Genomic DNA, 16,309 nt, shown 5'->3' with positions numbered 1-16,309 from the left:
CACGATCAAGTGATGTCTTGATCGGCCATGTCCAAAAGACATGGCCGGTCAAGGCATCGCTTGACCGTACCCAGCCCACTACATATACCAAATGAAATGTTTGAGAATGGACATTGAAATAAAAATGCTTCTCCTCTCCTGCAACATAAAAGAAGACAATCAGATTTATACAACAATTCAGTGATAGATAATACATAGAACAAGATAAATTTTTATTCTGATCCACAAAATTAATACCTATTTGACTCCATTCCTTATAATAGTATGTCCTCCTTTGTTTCCTTGATAACCATTACTTTTGTGACACCACTGATTGTTGTAATTGTTCCTTTGATTCCATATAGTTCCATAGAGATTGTCTTGTTTATTTCTTGTACTACCATTCCTCCATGATGGTTTCCTCCATAATTCTTGCCTCTTACAATGATGTGGATGCCTATATATTGCACCCTCTATTGTCATTGGACCCTTCTCTAATTCTTCGCCATTTTTTGCCACTTGTTTTAGTTATTCCTTAGTAGAATTATTTGTATTTTCATTTTTTTAACATCTTGATCCTCTTGCTTTTCCTCTAATTCATTGTTACAATCTTCGTGATATTCTTGGACTCTCTTTCTCAATTTTCCTTTGGACTTCTTTATGTTTAATTTCTTGTAATATAATGTTTTCCTTCTATACCAATGCTTCATGAACTTCTTTTGCACATTGATATTTATTGTTCCCAAAGATTCTAACCAAGGATAACCCAGAACAATATCCAACCCATCCATATCCAAAGCATGAAAGTTTGAATGCGAAATATATTGATCCATAGAGAGCTTTAAATCTTCAAAAAATTGAATATCCATACCTAAAATTTGATTCTCCTTGATGTTTTTTGCTTGTACATGTAGCTTCTTGGCTAATTCCATGCTGATGAAGTTATACTTGCTGCTAAGGTTTATGGAGACAATAACCTTTTCCTTTTGAATGCATCCATGAAAAAGAAAGATTAAATCTTCCTTTCTTGGAGCTAAAGTTCACGTACTTATATCATCTCTTCCAAGTTTTCTCCTTCCCTGTTTTCTTTTTCTGTAATGTCCCCTTTTTAAAATGACCTGGATTGCCCTAGATTATAATTCTTTGCTGTTAAAGATAGGTTAGAAAGCGAGTACCCTTTATCTCTTTAATAGGGAAACCTGAAACACAAGTTAGAGAATAATTCACCCATTATAACATATAAGTGTCTAATACCTGTAAAATGATTATGCTGATACAGAAAATAAAGACTAATAAGATAGACTAGTTATGATTCATGAAGTAAAGAAAGTCTAACTATGATTTATAAGTAAAGTAGAAAGACTATAAATAAAGAAGACTAATTATGATGAAACTTAAAGCAAACTGCAATCACAAACAACTGAAGATCAGGATCCTAGATCATAATCATAGGAATCCCAATCATAGCGGGCTCTGATGGATAACTTGATATGGTGCCTTAATAACCATTCTCCCTTAATCAAGCCTCACTTGTGAGGATGTCTAAATCATTCTCCCTCCATCAAACCATACTTGTGAGGGTGTCTTTATCAACCGTTCTCCCTCATACTAGAGAAGGTGTCTAAACTGTTCTCCCTCATATGCTAGAGAGGGTGTCTAAACCGTTCTCCCTCATATGCTAGTCTTCATAACCATGGCTGATTACACTAATCAGACATAATATATATATGTATATATATATACCATAATAGATCACACAGTATGTGTCAGAAATGAGCAGATTAGAGAATACATGAAGTGAACGATAACAACAATCTGCTATCAATAATAGTATGCATAAAATATTATCAGAAATATGCACAGAACTTCATACCAGAATATCGTCTTCTCAATAGTTGCTTTGAGTGGTTGTTATACGGTATATAAACCCTCAATTTGCATGGAAAGTCATGTCTTTCCAAACGGTCACTATCCTTGCAAAGGTGGTGACTCCTCATATCATGTCTTTTGCCTTAACTAATCAATCTGTTGTAGATTATCGCACCTAATCAAGGATTATTAATAATACTTGTTAATGTAAACACAATTCTTATTGTTTTCTTAATCCATTTGCTAACATGTTAATGCTGCATTGACATATAATAAGATCTCTGCCTGGTTTGGTATAGCTGCTCTGCAATAATTAAATGCACATTTTGTATAGTGCTTGTTGTTTTTAGATCATCCTATGCATCAGCCTTATATTTGCTTTTGTTTGAGTATGGAAATAGCCTGTAAGTTCTCACTGGATGCTTTGATTCCTTTCCTTTATATCTCTCAATGAGAGGGAGGGATCACACCTCTTCATCATGTATGCCCTTTGGCAAGAGACACACCCTTTCATCATTAGCACCCTTTCAAAGAGTGCAACTCTTCTGCCCTTTGAAAGGGACACAACCTTTCACAATCAGATCTGCACTTCTGATTCCCAAATTATCCCCCTCAAATGAGGTTTTGTACTCCCTTTTATATCCCATGTTTGAGGGAGTCACAGCTTTTCCTTTCATGTCTTTTCACCATTCATTAACTTAATTAAAATTTAATTATTTAATTATATTCTTTTATATTTTTATTTTTATTTTATTATTATTATTTACCATTAAATCCTATTTCAAAGTGGGACATTACATTCTCTTCTTCCTACTCTTCTTCATTCTCTTCCTCCTCTTCTTTATTGTCTTCTTCCTCTTCTTCATTATTTTTTTCCACCTCTTCTTCTTTTGGAGCCCATCTATCTAAAAAAGCTTGTTCTAGTTCATCCAAAGAAGAAAAATCCTTATCCAACGGTAAATACAATGTGAAAGGTTCACCTCTTAATAAACACAAAACTTTATTTCCATGCTATATTTTTACCATATGAAATGTTATGCCCCTAATCCCATAGTGTCTCTTGGATTATGAGTAGTCGGTTTGTGGCCACCTATTGACGTGTATTTTGTACACCATCATACACAGAATAAAATACCTAAAGGCATCTTATCCTCTCTTGAATAAAGTCTCTAACTGCTGAAGATTCGCATGAAGGATCAGTTAGGATGACTCCAATGTTCTGGTTAGTAGGGTCTCTACATGTGGACAAGCACCAGTGGTATGATGTGATTTGTTGTATCCTCAAGGGGCCTTACACTCCGAAAGTCTCACTAAACTAAAGAAGCTTTTCAAAAAATAACAAAAAGGATAAGGTTTTGTAAGAAGTCTAATCTAATCTAACCCTATGAATGACTTCATGTGGACAAGACTTGGCAAGATTCTACCAACTTCAATTTCGCCATAAAATAACAACTCAATTGAAATTGATGCGATCTTCTAAGGTAACAAAATGATTTTCAACGCATCAAAGATCAAAGACACTACCACGAAGGTACATATCCAAGATACAATAATGATTGAAGGTTAAATGATTCAGGTATTCTCCAGTCGACCACACAAGGCGTTCCTACAATCAGCAAGAAGCTAGTGGTTTGGATTACGAATCCTACCAAAGATCAAGTCTCACACTTTGCCCTTCAAAATTAACACACTACTTTGATTGAGCATGATTCAAATGAATTGAACAACCATGAAGATAACCAAGAAAGTTGCAACAAAACACCATAACTTCAATATTTCATTGATTTCAAAGTCATCATGTACAACAATTGCTTGAATTCCTTTCCTCAAACTCAATCTTGCTACAAAAGTAAAATTGCTTCTAACTCTAATCAAACTCTCTCTCTAATCTCTTCACTATTATCTATTCTCTATTACAAATGAAATGAAAATGAGGGTATAAATAGCATCCTCAATTACAATGAATGGTCCAGATTGAAAGTAGATCAACGGTCAAGATCATGACACCTAAACCCTAATTAGGGTTTGTTACAAATGGCCTCCTTTTTACTGAACAATATTAAATGCATAGCCAAATATTAAATTTGGCACAAAAACCTAGGAGACATAAACCAATGACAAATAAGATGCCACGTCATCTATAACAACCTCTCATCTAGAATCTTATTCCCTTTCCAATGTTCCTTTTTAGCATATGCAATGAATCTTAATACGATTCCTTCAATCTCAACAATTGGAATCTCGGGAAGATTCTTCATACTTTCTTCCAAGTGGATGACCTGATCGAATGCATCTAGAAGAGCTGTGTCCCATGAAGATTCAAGTTCCTTTGTTCTTTCAATCAGGAGCATGGTGGCAAACATCTGATCATATTGCTCGTCTACAACATCAGCGTCCTTGCAAAAGATGACCTTGATTCTATCCTCTAATTCCTGCATATCCACATCTGTCTCGACCTCGATCCTCCTGCCAAGAATGGTACGAAGTACCTCAAATACTCTGTCCTGGATCGGATTGATCACCTCCTCAACTTGGCTACATCTAGTACTGATGTCCTCAAAGAAAACACTCTTCAGATGGAGTAAGGTAGACCACTGAAGCAAACTGTGAGGTCCTCCATCCATGATCTTTTCTTGCGTTAAGACCTTCCTTGATGTATGTCTAATTACTTTCAAGACAGGAATGATAACATCCTTGGTATGAGCAAATGCGGCTACTGTTATCATCAAATTGTGGATTATCTCAAGAACTTGGATAGCTTGATGAATAATCTTCATCATCCTTGTTACAAATTCTACGGCAACTGTATGAGATTTATCCATCCAAGTACTCGTACGCTGGACCATATTCCTAAATCTTTCTGCCTCATTAATTGATTGAAGGGGAAGTGCCTGCACTGGTGATCTAGCTGGATCCTGACGTCCCAAAGGTTCATTGAGATGACTGAAATATGTCCTCCATGCACCGACCTCTCTCTCAAGCTTTCTATTCTTCTCCATTTCTTCTCTAAGCTTATCTTTCAAGGCCTCAAATGAATCGGTAGCATCATCTAGTGTCTGCTCAGCTGTGGATGGTCCTAGCTCAAAAGTCTGTATATCATAATCCTCTGCTAAGATCTCACCTTCATATTTGTCTACTGCCGGTGTAGCTATCTGCAGTTTTCTGGATCCAGTCTCATCTCGAATCATCTTGGACATCTTGGTAGCCTTCCTCTTCTCTGTTACTTCGTGTGAACGTCCAACAAGGCTTTCTAAATCAATTGCATTATCCTCGTCCTCTATCACGATCACCTTGGTTAATCTTTCCTTCAACCAATCTGGGATGGCCGATCTTGTCTCCTGAACCTGAATTTCCTTATGTACTACTTCTTCTTCTCTGGGAGGAGATGTTATTCCGTTATCCTCTTTATCTTCATCTAACTCATAATCCTAGAAAGATCCATCTGGTGACCTTTGCGGTGCCTGTCCTTCTTCCTGCCTATCATTCTGTACCATCGACTCCATAGATTCTTCCACTTGAAGTGTCCTCTTCTCTGGTCTAGAAGATGTACCGGATGAACGATCTCAATTAGCCCCTTGCTTCTTCTTGGAAGATTCCCTCTTTTCTGGTCTTTCTTTCCTCTTCGAACCTCTTGGATGGAGATTGCCTTCACTGGCACATCGAAGGTTACCTTCACCTGAATTTCTAGGATTAGGATTGCCTTCACTCACACTAGCTCCACCTTCGGCTGGTTTCTCTTCCAAAGTGAAAGTCATAGCTATACCTTGCTCTCTCAACTTCTGATGCTGTACGTCAACCCATCTAGGAGTACAAGACAAGACTGGAGCCATCAAAGCATCTAAATCCACGACCTCGGGCTCATTCCAATCTAACCTTATTGATTTGCTTTCTCGATCATAGGATGACTGGATATGTCTGCCACTGTCCTATGCTTGGTCGGCCACTCTGTAAATCCTGCATTTCCTGATGAAATCCAAAGGCAATCTAGAATGCATTTTTCGTTTCACTTCAAGATCATCTAAGAGATTCATCATAAAATCTTCTATTTGGTACTCATGCTTAAACTTCCTACCGACTGTCTCCTCTAAATGTCCATGTGGATCAAAGCTTTCTCTCAAAGCAAAAGATGGAAAAGAATACAAGGCTAACTCCTTCTCTGCGTCATCCATAGCTAAAGCATTAGGACATACCTCAACTGAATTGCCCAAAATGATAGGTACCGGAACTCCATTCCCATGTCTGTGTCTGAATGCCTTCGCATATGCTGCCAACTGTCTTGTTACTTCAAGTAACACAATTCTGTCTGTCGGATATCTCGGCAACATGTATGGAGGTAAAGGACATCCATGCACTCTAATATAAGTGAACTTCGGAAACTGAATAAACCAAGCACCATACCTCTTTATTAATTCTTGTGCATCCTGAGATAATCTGTTGTGAATCCCACCTTGCAACGTCCTTGTGATGTTCATCGTGAAGGTATCATTAACTAGCTTGTAGTTGCTTCCTGGCGGATGATGCAAGTGGACATAGGAATCACAAACTCTGACCTCACCGGGTCCTCTTCCAATCACTCCTCTGTGAGGTAGTCCTGCGTACTCAAAACTCCTAATCAAGGCATAGATGACGTATGAACTCATGTGGAAGGACTTGGTAGCCTTGAATCTTCTCAACTGTACGTCCAAGCAATGGCTAATCATTCTAGCCCAATGTATTGTTCCTTTCCCTTGAACAATCACCTGGATGAAGTAGAACATCCACTTCTCAAAATAGAAGGCGTGAGGGGCTCCTGTAACTCGGTTGAGCATTGTGATCAAATCTCTGTACTCCTCCTGGAAATCAATCCTATGCGGTGTGTTCGGGATCTTGCTCAAGCGAGGACGACTCTTGAGTAACCAGTTCTTGTTGATAATGCTTAGACAAGCATCTAGATCATCTTCGTACATTGACCTGGCTCCTTCTATGCTCTTGTATATCATGTCTCTGTGCTCTGGAAGATGGAAAGCTTCACTTATAGCTTCCTCTGAAAGGTACGCCAAAGTGTTTCCTTCATTGGACACGATCGTTCTGGACTGAGGATCATAATGACGAGCACACTCGATCATCAACTCATGGCACTGAACAGCTAGAGGGAAGCCGGCCGCCTTAATGATGCCACTCTCGATTATTCTCCGGGCGACAGGTGATGGCTTGCCAATGTAAGGGACCTCTCGAAACTTCTTCGTGCTAAAGTTACCCAAGTTGGTATCTCCAATGTTGCTCCACTTCGACACGATCTTCGTCTCCACTTCTTCGATCTTTTGATCTTCCTTCATGAGAGCTGGACGACTGGTGGATGCTCCCGCCTTCAGGGTCGCCATACCTACACAACATTTCATAATGAGAAACTAGATTTTACAATACATAACATAGATTAGAGAATAAATTTTAGGAAACATCATGATAAGTCTTAGAGTTATCATTTCCTAAAAAGGATTGAGCAACTGGAATTCAAAATTTCAAAATTTAAGCTATGACGATCAACGTTTCAAAATTAAAACAATAAATCCAATATCGCCATACCTCACTAGAGAGCTAACTCTAGAATGCAAAATAGAGGAATTCGCCTAGGCAAAATTAACGTTAGATAGCCCTTTGCAAGTGATCTTCAAATAGACACCCTCCTTATCAATATCGCCACCCTTGGTGATGTCCTTGACGTGGTCTTTGGCAAGCTCGCCTTAATTCAAATTTCAAATTCGCACCTCCTTAGATAATACTTCGTGCCACCTTGCTTTGTATATTCCAAATCGCACTTTGAACACAATTTCGCACTTCTCCCTTTGTCTTCCTCAAATCGCATGTGAAATGATAAAATGATAATGTGAAAATAACAATTTTCACCCTCCCTTTATAAGCGCTCACCTTCATATTCACCTCTAGGCCGACTTTTATAAAATGAGGCAATTAAAACGATTTTTTAAATAAATAACAAGGGCCGACCTTCATAAACCAAGCGCTCCATTTAATTTTTTAATTAATTAATAATTAATTATTAAATGCCATCGTTTTTTTAAATTAACAAATTCGATTTTTTACAAGGCAAAAATAATTAATTAATATTTAGCGCAAATTTTAAATGCTAATTTAATTGAATTTTCAAACTTTACCGATTTTTTAGCATTTAAATAAATTCAAAAAATGTTTGAGCGCCCAAAATTTGAAAATGGAAAAGTACAAACCTCATCGCCCTGGTCCCTGACTGAGGGACAGGAGCGATCCATCAACTTGGTCTTGATTCTTGCACTTTTGACGTTCAAAATCTTCATCCTTACATTGAAGTTGGCATTTTTGCTAGGAATTTCAAACTTGACTAACTTGATTTGGTGGATGAATATCCTTTTGTGGTGATATCGCCCTGGTCCCTTGGAGAGGGACAGGAGCGAACTAGATGTTTTCTCCTCGATCTTGTATCTTTGATCTCCAATCTCCATCATAAGGCGAGTAATAACGTTGTTTCTTTACTCCATGCTTGTATCACTTGTTTTATCAAGGCATTTAGATGTTTGGAGGATCATCGCCCTGGTCCCTTGGAGAGGGACAGGAGCGATCTTAGTGCTCTAGCTTGAAATTCTTCGTTCTTGATTTTAACTCCTCGTTCATTGCCTTCCAAACGACGATCTTGATCTTGTGCGACCTTGCTTTGACATGCATTTGAAGGAAAATGAAAGATCTTGTGAGAATCGCCCTAGTCCCTGACTGAGGGACAGGAGCGATATAGCTTCCTTGTTTAAATTGGTAGTCCTTTGACGTTTGAAACCTTTGTATATCACCTTTCAAACATACCTTAAACCTTTTACCACCTCGCATGTTCTTGGCTTAACGTGATTTTGGAAGGATTTGGCCAAAATGATAAATATCGCTCTGGTCCCTTGGAGAGGGACAGGAGCGAACTTCAATGTCCTGGGCCCATGCTTGCCTTCTTCAACTTGCCATTGCCTTCATTGGGTAAAATGTAGTCTTTTGACCCCCTTTGGACACTTGATATGCGATCAACTTTCAAAATCTAAGCCCTCATGAAAATTTTGCTCTGGTCCCTGCCTGAGGGACAGGAGCGAACTAGGGTATTTAGTGCAAATCTTTCAATGTTGGCGACCTTTGCAACTTTGTGCTTGATTGAGACGCTTCGAAACGCCCTTGCCACCTTTCACCTTGACTTGGAGTGGTTTGAACTTGAAGAAAAGGCAACATAATCATTATATCGCCCTGGTCCCTGGTTGAGGGACAGGAGCGATCTTGCTCTTGTAGGCTCCATCTCACTTTGCTAACTTCTAAAATTATCTTCAATGGTCCTGTAGTACTCCGTTTCACTCATCCATGCCTTGGGATTCATTGTAACTTGGCAAGAAATTTGTCTAAGGTAAAAATCGCTCTGGTCCCTGACTGAGGGACAGGAGCGAACTTGGGCATTTGGGTCCCTTGTTGATATTTTATAATCTTCAATTTGTCTTCAACGGGTTCAATTCACCTCCTTTCTTGCCTTCAAACTTTAAAACTTGCTTGATCTTCGCCTAAAACATGCCTTATGAAGAATTTCGCTCTGGTCCCTGGGAGAGGGACGGGAGCTACAATAGACTTCGCCCTGGTCCCTGACTGAGGGACAGGAGCGATTTTGGCATTTTGGTTCACTTTTCTTCATGTTTGTGCCTTCAAATTATATTCAACTGGTAAAATGCACCTCTTTGGACTTCTTCAAATCATCAAGTTGTTAAAATCCTGCCAGAACAAAACAATATTTGATTTTGAGCTCCGGTCCTTCACTGAGGGACAGGAGCGATTTTGCTTCCTGAGGCATTTCCGTGTTCGTGAAATTCTTCAATTTATATTCAACGGAAAGATCACGCCTTTCTTTATTACTTCCAATTCGAAATTCATCTTGACCCTGCAGGGACAGTAAGATTTTTGAAAACGAGCTCCGGTAATTCACTGAGGGACAGGAGCGATTTTGCTCCTACAGGCCAAAATATCAAGATTTCACAAGTTTAATCACTTCACGAGGCAAAAACAAATCATTCCCCATGCCCAGGATCAAAAATCAAAAAACTCAAAATTTGGTCAAAATTACTCAATTGAATAAAATTCACATTTTCATCATCAACACTTAGACAAATTAAGACTATGCATTCAAAATTCCAATTGAAAAATAGACCATTCTGGCGAATTCATTTCATTCAAAATTACATCCTACAAAAGGAAGCTCAAAAAGCTCTCAAGACTAACTGGATTCTGGTCTAAAAAGATCGAAAACGGGAACCCTAAGGCTTGACCCTAATCCAGACAACCGACGAACTACCAAAACCCTAAAAAAACAAAACGAAAGGCGAGCGAAAAACGAGCAAAAAGAGGGGGTCCCCATTTTAAATGGGGCGATGTATGAAATGGTCACAACACCACCTTAACTCTTAATTAAGTCATGTTATTAGTATTGTATTGCTATTTAGTTATTTTGATCAGCCTAGGGCTTATTAGTTGTTATCTAAGTCAGCCTAAGGTGATATCCTTGGCATAAGTATGATATGCATAGGAGGTAGAGGTTAGTTATTGTCGTGTTCAATATTGAGTTCTTGGTGAAGACTATTAGAGGTGCCCCCTCAAAGTGGCATATTATTATCAAATATCTACATCATATTTCATATTATCTATCTGTTGTGCAAGTTATTTCATAACAAGTGGTATCAAAGCATGATCTTGGTGTCATGAAGGCAAGTCTTTTTTTTTCAATTTTGGAGGTCATTTTGTGAAACACATAACCATCATATCTAGTCAAACTTTTGTCTGATTTTTATAGGGTTTTTAAAGAACATATTGAAGCATTTAGAGTCAAAAAATAAAGTTTCTATCATTGATATTGTACAAGTTATTACAATGTAATGATTTTTCATAATTCATTTTCTAGCTTGCAAATCAAGGAATTTTTTCATTTCTAGAAAGCTCACGAAAATCCATTGGAGGTCAACTAATTTCATTTTTTAAGTTGAAGCCGACTGGATCATGTATTGGTCGGATCAAAGTTGAGTCAACTAGATTTTGTAGAATGGTAATCTATTGGGCATTTTTTATTAAACCCTAGTTTCAATGGGGTTTTCTTAGTTTGATGGAAGTAGAGAAGCATTGGAATGGTGATACAAATATTAAATATCTTATGGTAAAAATATATCATGGAAAATAGTGTTTTGTGTTTATTAAAAGGTGAACCTTTCACATGGTGTTTACCATTAGATAATGACAGTTCTTCTTTGGATGAACTAGAACAAGCTTTTTTAGATAGATGGGCTCCAAAAGAAGAAGAGGAAGAAATGGAGGAAGAAAATAATGAAGAAGACAATGGAGACAATTGTGGTAGAATTGCAAAAGAACTGGGTAAGGACCTCAAGAAGGTTGCTCCACCCATATTTGATGGCAAAACCATAGGAGACGGAGTGGAAGCTTGGATCATTGAGATGAAAAAGTACAATGAGCTCCATTATCTATCCAATGAAACCAAGGCTATGTGGGGAGTGAATCAGCTCACTGGTGAAGCAGCAACTTGGTGGGACAATGAAAAAGCTAGGAAGTTGCTACCAAGCGAGATAACTTGGGATCGTTCTCCAACTTTTCAGGATGGAGTGGTTACGTCAACTCTTCTTTGACAAGAAGAACGAATTTCAAAACTTGACCCAAGGTAGCTTGACAATGACTCAATATTGGAAAAAGTTCGCCCATTTGCTCAAGTATGTACCACAGTACCAGATTGATGAGCAATTCAGGATCTTGAATTTCATCTTGGGGTTGTGGCCTCAAATTGGAGCGGAAGTTGATATCCATAACCCTATGGATGAGGTTTTTGAGAAAGCAATCAAGCAGGAATAGAAGCTTCAACAAGTAGCCAACTACTGCAAAAATCAAGATGCTAGATTTGGAAATAAGAAATTTCAAAACAACTACCAACGAGGAGGCAACAATCGTCTGACCTGAAGCAAGGCAACAATGGAAGCAATAAGAGGGGCAGATACAACAACAATAATAGGAGGGATGCTATGTATGAAGGAAGCTTGAAGAAACAAGAGCACCCCGTGAAAAATGCTATGTATGCAGAGGTGAACATTATGCCAATGTTTGCCCTCGACAATCAATGGGTAAAAGGAAAGAAATCGACAAGGGGTACCACAAGATCAGATCCATGCAATTGTAGACAACCAACAAGCAAACTTCCAAGCCTCTCCAATTTAATTCCCGAGTAAGCTCTATGACCAACCTATTTCTATTGAATGATATTGGGGTAACAAAATGCTTTGTAGATCCGAGAGTAGTTTCTAAATTACCAGTTAGACTACGACATATGGCTAATTCATGGATGGTTCGGTATGAGAAACGAGCAAAAAAGGGGTAGATTCTTGTCTTTTTTGCAGTGAGTTAGAACTTCCTAGCTTTTAGACTCAAGTCAACCTTTATGTGGCTCCCTTAGGGTCTTATGATGTGATTTTGGAAATCAATTCGTTGGCTGTCACAAGCCTATAGTAAATTTTGAAGATAAGATTGTAAGTTGTTTGGATGACTTTGGGAATCATGTTGAGATTCATGGCGTTTAGAAACCATTAGAACTTAGATCAAATCTCAACTATGCAACTCAAGAAGGCCCAAAGGAAAGGATGTTACATCTATGTTGTCCACATTAGTGACCTTGATAACATGAAGTCAATGCTTTACGACTATACTATCCTTAAGGAGTTTCAGAATGTGTTTCTAGAGGAACTGAGAGGATTGCCACCTAAGAGGGAGTTTGACTTTTCAATTGAGTTGCTACCAAGGACTGAGCCACAATCAAAAGCTCCATGTAGGATGACCACTACATAGCTATATGAATTGAAGGCATAGTTGCAGAATTGGTTGAACCAAGGGTTTATTAAACCTAGTGTGTCTTCATGGAGTGCACCAATCATTTTTGTGAAGAAGGATGGGACTTTGCACTGTGCATTGACTATAGGATGTTGAACAAAGCAACCATCAAAAATAGATATCCCCTTCAAAGAATTGATGAGCTCTTTGATCAGATGAAAGGAGCTACAATGTTCTCTAAGGTAGACCTTAGATTAAGGAGGACATTTCTAAGACAGCTTTTAGGACTTGTTATGGACACTACAAATTCATTGTGGTGCCATTCAGGTTAATTGATGCTCTTGCAGCTTTCATGAACTTAATGAACAATGTATTCAAAGATTGCTTAGATGATTTTGTGATAATCTTCCTAGATGATATCTTGATCCTTTCCAAATCAATCGAGGAGCATGATAAACATTTGAGGATAGTATTACAGCGCTTGAGGGAGCACAAACTCTTTGTCATGACCCCCTCCTTGGTCATTATATATAACCTAAATGAAGTAATTATAATTAATTAATATAATCAACAAATGATTACTTGGAATCATTAGATATTTATTAAATATTATATTTTTAATATTTATTAATTAATATTCTTGAAATATTTAAATAAAATAAATTATGTTATATTTGAAAATACTATAAACAATTATTACATATAGTTAATAAATGAATACTAACCAAGAAAAGTGATTGAAATATCACAAATTTTACTCCTATGTCAATTGTTACTAACATTGAACATCACCGATGATAATCATTTAAACAGTAATATTAAATACAATATGATACAACCACCTTTATTATTATTGAAAGAATGATTAATCAGACCTGTTCGGATCATTATAATTATTTCTAAATTAGCATCGGTCCTTCCAAGCTTACACTGAAGAAGAGGCAACAAAATAGCACAATATTAACCAAACAATAATTATTTTAACCAGAAGAGAAGCGGATGATATTATCAAGGATAGGATACGATTAAAGGCAGGTATTAATTATTGGCAAGTATTATGAAGGGAGGTAATCACCAAGAGGCATGAGACGTCTCTTCCCCGTGACTTCTCATCCCAAGTGTAAGATATAAGTAGGTAGTCATAATCGTTCAAAGGAATGGTCAAAAGAGGGTCCAGATCAGAGGAGGATATCTTCTGCAATCTTCGAATAGATGGAAAATGATTATATATAGTCTGTGCCATCAATCAGATCAGAACTGAACTGCTATTAAGTTCAGGCAATAACGCCTTCGTTCTTGGGATTACGCATAAGGGATGTGCTTAATATGTAGGCCTAATATATGAAGCCTGATAATGTCTATATGCAGAATTAATAGTGTAATATTATAGGCTGCAATACGTATGAATCATATGTCATTTTATATATAATGGCAGACCAGATCTGACACATGTCAGATCTGTCTGCCTTACAATCACTACTATACTAACAACAAATGTTATTAAGCAGCCAGCAAGGATAGGAAAAGCTCAGTGACAGGTACGTGTGGAAAGGATTTCTGATTTTATGGAATATAACAGCCAATAATCTATATATTAAAGCCTCTATGAACTTAATTAAATTAGTGGCATCAGTATGGTATAAAAGCTGAAGAAGCAATCAATATCTAATTATTCAAACAGCTTTAAAATATATATATATATATATATATATATATATATATATATATATATATATATATATATATATATATATATATATATATATATATATCAGTTAATGAATCAAAGGTAATCAAATTCAGTTTGCACAAATTGTTGTAATATTATAGTGCTAATAATATAAGGAATATAAGTATGGTCAGTGCTCAGTAAGGGGAGGAATGTTATTAAAGAAGTTCAAACCACACCTTTGGCAGTCAACTACTGTTACTGCAGATCAGTAATTGGTGTCAGCATCCTATGAGAGTAAATCCCCCTTCCCTCATTAGGATTAGGAAATAAGCTAAGATAGATATTAATGTAATGAAGGTTAAATGTGTTATAATACTAATTCATGTAATAATTTAAGAAAATATGAATCAAAGCATAAGAATGTATAATAATATATGTTAATTATTAGTAATTAGCAGCCCTCCTAATAGGGGACATTGTTGAAGGGATAGCTTCGCTCAGAATCCTAGATCAAATGTGAAAGTGGCCTATCGGCCTTTCACATTTGATCTATAAATTAATCTTATTTAAACTTATCATATTCCAACCATATCGACTGTTGTCTGATTACGGTTAGATTAATTAATAACATGATTTGTTAAAGACCGATCATATAATCAACTATGTTGATTATCAATTATGCCTATCACCGATTCTATTATCGGGTTAGTTAATTGTTAGTGAATTATTGTTATCGATTATTCATAATCGATTATGCCAAATTCGTTTGATTATATAAAACCCGATTATATAAATCGTCCTGCATTAACTAAACAGTGTATTGTCTTCATGGCTCCTTGTGGAAAAGTGACGACTCTATTGGAGACTTTAGAAATGATATATTTGTCAATATGTTGTCCTTGGTAAAGGTAATATTGACAGCGATAATATTATAGTCTTTGCAGACGGTGAGGAAGTTGAAAAAATACAGAGTCAATATACATCTGTTGGTGCAAGACGTGACACACAGACGATATACATCTGTTGGTGCAAGCCAAGACAGTCAATATACATCTGTTGATAGCCGTGAATGTCGATATTCATCAGTTAGTGAAATCTGTGAGAAAGTCGGCAAGCAGCAGTCGGTCATCTATCTTCTGCAGTCAGTGGAGATAACAACAGTGGATAGATAAATTTGGATTAATAACAAAACTGATATCCAAAATTAAATAAAAAGATAAGATACTTGCTTATATAAATCTGATCCAAAACTTAACAGACATTACTCTTTGGCAAGCTATCCAAGTGTACCTTCTCCAAGACAAGGTGCATTATCTAGGCCATATCATTTCAGTAGAAGGGATTGCATAAATCCAAATAAAATTAAGGCAATCATGGCGTGGTCTACACCGAATAATGTGATTGAAGTCTGAAGCTTCATGGGACTTGCAAGATACTGCAGGATGTTTGTAAAAGGGTTTTCTAAAATTGCAGCACTAATCACTTCACTCCAAAAGAAAAGAAAAAGATTTGAGTGGAATGAAAAGTGTGCACAAGCTTTCCAACTTTTGAAGGAGAAACTCACTACAACTCCAATATTGACTATACCTGATCCAAATGGGTAATTCACAGTGATAACAGATGCATCAAGAGAAAGAGTAGGAGAAGTGCCAACGCAGAATGGGCAAGTGGTTGCTTATGAGTCTAAGAGGTTGAAGCAGTATGAGTTGTACTATGAACCGCTCGTGTAAGGTTCTCTCTCCTTAAACTATATAACGAAATGAAATAAATGATCAAATTCACATTAATATGGAAATGAAATAAATATCTCAATATACGCATGTCATATTACATCTCATATGTATAAGTGACTAATCCAAGTGTTAGCACATGAAATGAGATAGATAAATAGTACAACTTAGGCTCTCATGCCATGTAATCAACTCAATAAAAATA

The 16,309-nt window shown here is 37.0% G+C and overlaps 1 protein-coding gene across 4 annotated transcripts in view; it reads right to left on the bottom strand.

The window, feature by feature from the left end:
• Positions 1–16,309, bottom strand: part of LOC131038108 (E3 ubiquitin-protein ligase SDIR1) — a 107,904-nt gene that overhangs the window by 67,708 nt on the left and 23,887 nt on the right. For 2 of the 4 annotated variants that reach the window (XM_057970424.2, XM_057970421.2), the window contains exon 2: positions 851–1,178. The exons of the other annotated variants lie outside the window; for them this stretch is intronic. The gene's annotated coding sequence lies outside the window, so the exon portion shown is untranslated. The remainder of the gene's footprint in view (positions 1–850; positions 1,179–16,309) is intronic. 4 annotated transcript variants of the gene reach the window in all.

The sequence above is a fragment of the Cryptomeria japonica genome, chromosome 11 (assembly GCF_030272615.1).
Source record: "Cryptomeria japonica chromosome 11, Sugi_1.0, whole genome shotgun sequence".
Classification (NCBI taxonomy): domain Eukaryota; kingdom Viridiplantae; phylum Streptophyta; class Pinopsida; order Cupressales; family Cupressaceae; genus Cryptomeria; species Cryptomeria japonica.
Note: the sequence above shows the minus strand (reverse complement) of the source record. Positions and strands in the feature narration are given on the sequence as shown.